The sequence below is a fragment of the Octodon degus genome, unplaced genomic scaffold, assembly GCF_000260255.1.
Source record: "Octodon degus isolate 3935 unplaced genomic scaffold, OctDeg1.0 scaffold00120, whole genome shotgun sequence".
NCBI lineage: Eukaryota > Metazoa > Chordata > Mammalia > Rodentia > Octodontidae > Octodon > Octodon degus.
Genome location: NW_004524696.1, coordinates 358,353 through 365,399, shown reverse-complemented (window position 1 = coordinate 365,399; position 7,047 = coordinate 358,353).

The window sequence follows — 7,047 nt, the reverse complement described above, 5'->3', positions numbered from 1 at the left end:
AAAATAATAAATAAAAGTTGCCTTTCCATTGCCACATTTAGGCCTGGAAGGTACACTGAAGTCTTGCTGTAAAGAGAGGGGTGTTTCTATCCTGCTGACAATTTTAGTTTGGTTTTTCCTCACTGTGCTGCAGTGTTTCCTGCTTGAGCAATAGCACTGGGGAGAGAGGGACTAAGCATCTAGTCAAAGATAAAATATGTTTGTTAATTAAATTATAAATCACTATTAATTAAAAATGAAAATGCTTGGGTCAGAAAATATTTCTGTGTCCCTCAAAAGCCAAAGCTCCTGATGTTAGTATAGTTCAGTTCGTCTTAATAGTCTTTTACATGAATCATTTTTAATGGTCCTTATCTAAGGCATTCTTTTCTATGAGTGGTCTTTCTTGACATATTTCATACAGGGTCTCACTAGGCAGCTCGGACTTGTGGCGATCCTACTGTTTTCAGCCTCCCCAGTGCTGGGATTAAGGTGTGGACCACCATGCCCAGACTCAGTGGCAGGCTCAGTATGCCCTGGTAGCCAGCCAGTGCCCAACCCCAGTCGCTGCACATGTCTAAGCAGGCACCTTGTCTACTGAACTCTTGCTGGCCATAATTTTTTTTTTTAAATTTTAGACTAATTTTATTTTATTTTATTTTTAATTTTTAAAAGGAAGAAAAAAATTAAAAAGAACAGGTAAAAAAACAAGACACCATGGCACAATAAAAGTGGTACAGAATTGCAAAGCAAGAACAAGAAATTAGTGCTGGAAGACAGCTCAGTGGACCAAAGCCCCTGCTTAGGCAGAGCACAGCAGCAAGGGTTTGATCCCAGGCATGCTGTGCCAACCTTGCCCCGGAGTTGTGCTGAGACTGTGACTGAGACTGAGCGTGGTGGCATGACCCTTTAATCCCTTCGCTTGGTAGGCTGAAAACAGGAGAATCTCTAGGAGTCTGATGTATGTAGTAAGACCCTGTAGACCCTGTCCTAAATACTTCAATAAATAAATGTAAAAGAACAGGAAATTAATGATGATTATTATACTATGCGTTGTTATAATCAATTTTATTTCTCAGACTGCAAGATATAGGCATTTAAGATTGATCTGCTGCAACTTTTTTTTTTTTAAATTTTTTTGCAGAACTGGAGATGGAACTCAGATTCTTGCCAGGGAAGCGCTTATTCTACTGAGCCATCTCCCCGGCCCCGATCTGTTACACTAACTATTTCTTTCCATAAATCTTGAATTTTTTCCTTGAGAGTATAAAAATAATAGAGAAGACATTACAAATTATACACAGTTTGAAAAACGAGATGAAAGATATTCAACAGCGCTTCTTGAATTGCACATTGCTGTCTTCAATGTAGTTGCTCAGATTACAGATAATAGCATATAAAACTGGTCAAAGTAAAAATTTTAAGCATTAACTGCTACCTTTAAAAAAATAGAGATTAACAGTACAATCATCTCAGCTACCTTCTGTATATACCTACATGGTATCGCTCCTTTCATTTTTCCTATATTTTCTGCTTTCCCTCATCTCATTTGTTTACTCCTCATGTTCAGTTTCTATTAGTTTCACTATATCTTTTGCTACTTTTGAGATTTTATTTATTCTTTCAGGTTATTACCTGAGGGAAACAATACAATGTTTACACATGTGGGTCTGACTTATTTCACTTATGATTATAGCCTCTAGTTGCATTTGCTTACCTAGAAAAGTCTCAAATTGATCTTTATAATTAAGGACTACCACCTTATATAAAAATACCATATTTTTTATCCATCCCTCAGTTGATGGATATCTATGTTGTTTTCAAGATTTGGTTATGACAAATTTTACTGCTATAAACGTGGGTGCACATATATCACTGGGGTCTGATGTTTTCAGTTCTTCTACAAAATTACCCAGAATGGGAATAGCTGGGTTGAATTGAACTTTCAATCCTCCTTTTTTTCAGGAGTCTCTACATTGATCTCCATAGAAATTGTACAAGTGTACACAGCCAACAACATTGAAAAAGGGTTCCTTTTTCCCCACAGCCTCTCTAGCGCTTGTTATTGCTTGCTATCTTTATTATAGCCATTCTTTCTGGGGTGAGATAGAACATAAATGTTGTTTTAATTTGTAGTTATCAAATGATCAGTGCTGTGAAACATTTTTGTGTGTATTTATTTGCCATTTGTATTTCTTCCTTTGAGAGGTGTATATTCATTTAAGATGCCCCACTGGATTTGGTCTTTGAATGTTGGGGTCTGATTTTTATAGTTCTTTTTATTCTAGATAGAAATCCTTTGTCTGAGTGAGTGTTGATTAAGATATTTTCCCCAATTTGTGAGTTGTCTTTTCACTCTTTTGTAGATTTATTTTGATGTGCAGAAACTTCTCAGTAAGATGGGCTCTCCGTTGTTGATTCCTTGAAGTATGTCTAATGTAGTATGGTTTTTGTACATGACCTCTCTGCCTATCTTCAAGATTTCCACCTAATTTCTCTTCCAGTAGTTTCAGTGTTTCTGTTTTAATGTTCAGATCTTTAATCCATTTTGACTTTAGTTCAGTGGATGATGATGGACATGGATCTAGTTTTAGTTTTTGGCATGTGGAAAGTCAGTTTTTCCAGTAGAATTTGTTAAAGAGGGTATCTTTCTTCCAGTGAACATGTTTGGCCCCTTTGTCAAAGGTAAGGTGGCTTAGATGTTTGTAGTTTTGTCTGTGTCTGCATATTCTAAGCTATTCCAGTGATTCTCAAGTCTGTTTATTTGTCAGTTTCATGCTGATTTTATTATAGTAGTTTTGCACTATAGTTCAATTTAGTGATTGCAATGCCTCCTGCCCTGCTTTTGTTGGCCAGGATTGTCTTTTACTATTCTAGGTCTTTTTAGGTTCCAAATGAATTTTAGGAATGTTTTCTCTAGACGTGTAAGGTGTGTTGAATGTATTTTAATTGGATTAATATATATATATATATATATATATATATATATCAGTTTGGGTAATATAGCCATCTTGACAATGTCGATTCTTTCTATCCAGGATCAAGAAACACCTTTCGACTTTCTGCAATCTAATTGGATCTCTTTTTTTAAAGTATTGTAATTTTCATTGCATAGATCTTTTACTCCCTTTGCTAGGATTAATTCCTAAGTATTTCAATTTTTTGGGTGTTACTGTGAAAGGTATTTTTCTCTTAATTTCTTTCTCAGTGAGTTTGTTGTTTGTGTAGAGGAAAGCTATTGATTTTTGGATATTTACTTTTCATCCTGTTCTACTACTGATACTATTTATTAATTCTAAGTGTCTTTTGGTGGAGCATTTTAAGTCTTCCATGTAGAGTAGCATGCCATCTGTAAATAATGATAGCTTAACTTCTTCTTTTCTATTTTTATCCCTTTTATTTCTTTCTCCTGTCCAATGCCTCTGGCTAACATTTCTAGAGCTGTAGTGAATAGGAATGGTTATAGTGGACATTTTTGTTTTTCCTCTGTATAGAATGATGTTTGATGATGTTTTGTCATAGATGGCTTTTATCAGATTGAGCTATAAGACATTTATTCCAATTTTCTACATAGTTTGTATCATAAATGAGTGTTTGACTTTATCAAAAATGTTATGAATCTGTTGAGATGATTAGATGGTTTTTTATTTTGGCTCTATTGATATGGTGTATTATGTTTATGGATTTGCATATATTTTACCATCCATGAATCCCTGGGATGAATCCCACCTGGTCATCATGTATAATCTTCCTGATGATTTGCTGCATTCTATTTGCTAGTATTTTATTGAGAACTTTTACATCAACGTTTGTGAGGGAGATTGGCCTATAGTTCTCTTTTTTGGTGGAGTCTGTCTCAGGTTTTGCTATTAGTGTAGTACTTGCCCTCAGAAATGTATTATGGAGTATTTCTTCCTTTTCAATTTCATTGAAGAGTTTGAGGAATATTGGAATTAAGTGTTCTTTATGTTTCTTGGAGTATTCAACTATGAATCTATCAAGATCTGGGCTTTTATTTGTGTATTTCTTAACAAACTTTCAATTTCACTGACTAATATTGGGTTAGTCAGAATTTTTACATCTTCTCAATTCAGCTTTTGTAATTCATACATATCTTGGAAACTGTCCATTTCTTTTTTGTTTTCCATCATTGAAATTAAAGATTTTCAAGATGTGTATTTATGATCTTCTGAATTTCTAGAGGAACTGTAGTGGTTTTACCTTTTCAATCCTTATTGCTTGAATTTGAGTTGTTCTTTTGTATTTTTAACGAAGTTGTCTAGGGGTTTTTCAGTTTTATTTAATCTTTCAAAGTATCAAGTCTTTGACACATTAATTCTTTGTATTGTTTTCTTTGTCTAAATTGCACTAATTTCTGCTCTAAGCTTTATAAATTTCTCCCATCTTTGGGCTTTTGGCTTGATTTGCTCTTCTTTAGTAGAAGCTTGATGTTTCACATTAAAGTATTTCTTTGTTCTCATTGTGTTTTCTTAATGTGTAAGTTCAGTGCTATAAATTTCCTTCTGAGACCTACTTTCACAGCATCCCACAAATTCTAGTAAGTTGTGTTTGAATTTTTATTGTCATATAGATATTGTTTAATTTATTGCTTAATTTCATCTGTGCCTCTGGTTGCTGAAGAGTGTGTTATTTGATTTCCATGTGCTTATGGGGTTTTGCAGTTCCTTTTGTAGTTATTTTCTAGTTTCATGGCACACAGGTCAGATTATATACATGGGATATTTTCTGATTTCTTGCATTTATTTAAGCATGATCTTTGTAATAATATGCCGTCTATTTTAGAGAATATCTCACGTGCAGCTGAAAAGAATGTTCATGCAGATATTGGGCAGAACACTCTGTAAATGTGCACTGAGCCCATTTGTTCAAAGGTTTGCTTCAGTTTTTCTATCTCTTTATTAATATTTTGTCTAGTTGCCCTATCTCTTTGAGAAAATAGGTGTTAAGGTCCCCATTAAGATTGTGTGATTGGTTGCATACATATTTACGATTGTTTTCACTTACTCTTAAAGATTTCCACTAACAAGTAGGTAGTGATCTTCTTTATGTCATTTAATCATTCTTGGTTTGAAGTTCACATTATCTTTGAACAGAATAGTTATGCCTGCTTTATTCTCAGCTAATGGCACATGGATTATTGTGTTCCATTCTTTAACCTTCAGTTTATCAATTTTCTTTTTAGTTACATGTGTTTCTCATATACAGAATATTGCTGGATTTGGTTTCTTTACCCACTCTGTCAGTTTATTTCTTTTAATTGGTATATTGAGGCCATTTACCTTGATGGTTACAATTGATATTGGTGTATGTTTTTCATGTTATTTTTCTTCTGTTGTTTCTCTACTTCCTCTGTATTTAATTGCTTACCATGTTTATTGTTTTCTTTCTCTTGTTCTTGGATTTATGGTCATTTGGATCTCTTTGCTTGGTTGATTTGATGGTCATGGATTTTTTAGATTTTCATTGTCCTGGAAGTATTTTATTTCTCCATTAATTCTGAAAGATAATTTTTCAGGATATATCATTCTCTGCTGGAAGTTGCTTTTAGGACATGAAATACATCAGTCCATCTTCTTGATTTGATGGTTTGCAATGAGAAATATGCTTTGATTCTGATGGACTTTCTTTTAAATGTGATGTATTTTTTTTCTCTAACAGATTTTAATATTATGTTCTCTTGTTGAATTTTTGGGAACTTGATTATTATGTGTCTTATTTATTTTGATTGATGCTCTTTGGAGTTCTACATACCTCACTTAATAGTATGTCAGATTCTTTCCCCATGCTTGTGAAGTTTTCTGCTATTACTTCCACAAATATTGATTTATGTTATTTGTGTTTACTACTTTTTTCAATGAAACTTATTAATCTTATGTTGTTCATCTTTGAGTCATCTAGTGGCTATTGTATTATTTTTTCCTGGTTCCTGGTTGCTTTTCAGAGATCTTTTCTAGTTGCTATCTGCAACGATGTCTTCAAGGTCTAAGAGTCTATCTTCAATTTCATTCATATGGTATTGCCTGCTCTTAATGAAATTTTTATTTTCCTGGGTATCTCTTTGAATTTTTTTTCTAGAACCAGGGATTGAACTCAGGCCTTTGTGCTTACCAGGAAAGTGCTTATTCCACTGAGCCATCTCCCCAGCCCTTCTCTTTGAATTTGTTTCATGCATTTTATTTCTTTCCTGTATCATTTATTCAAGGTTTCCATCATTTTTCTATGATACTCAATTTTTTTTATCAATGTCTTCTTTTAACATGCTCAGCAATTCTTTCATTATGGCCATCATTTTCTTTTTTGCCTGAGAGATTATTTATGATCTCTCATACCTTTTGTTACTCTTTGTATGGTAACATACAAAGCCCATCTGGACTTGTTTCTTTGGTTCAGTTGCAATCATTTCAGATTTTTCAATTTCTTCAATGGTGACATTTCCTGGAATTCTTGTGTGAGCTGGGGACATAAGATTGTATTTTGCTGCATCATCTTATCATTTTCTATTTCAGAAAGAACTATTTGTTTTTATTTCTGTGATAATTCTTATGAAATTTTGATAGTAGGTAACTTTATCACTACTATCATCAGAACCACTCTAGGAAGTCTGTTCTTCAAGTATATCTTATGTGTATCAGAGATTCTTGGTTTGTCTGTCCCAAGATTCTGCTTTCTCTATAGATTGAGACAGGGATGTTAGTTTTTGTTTGGCATTGTCCTCTGTCTTTTGGTGTAGGGCTCTGATGAGGTTATTACCTAGTACTTCCCAATATTGTCACCCAGGGAGAACAAGTGTTAAGAGCTATGTATCCTATCTACATTAGTATAATTAGCAATAATAATAACATCTAGCAGAATTTAGAAGCTGACAAATGTTGACAACTAATGGTTCTTGTATTTTAGACCATAGGAGCAAAGAATATAATTATGTAACGAAACAGATTGTAAATTGGGAGTATGTATTTGAAGTGTTTCCCCTTGTTAGAGTGGATTTACCCTGTATTCCTCTGCTCAGTTGTGAGGTTCTGGGTATTTTCTTTATGTAACATGATG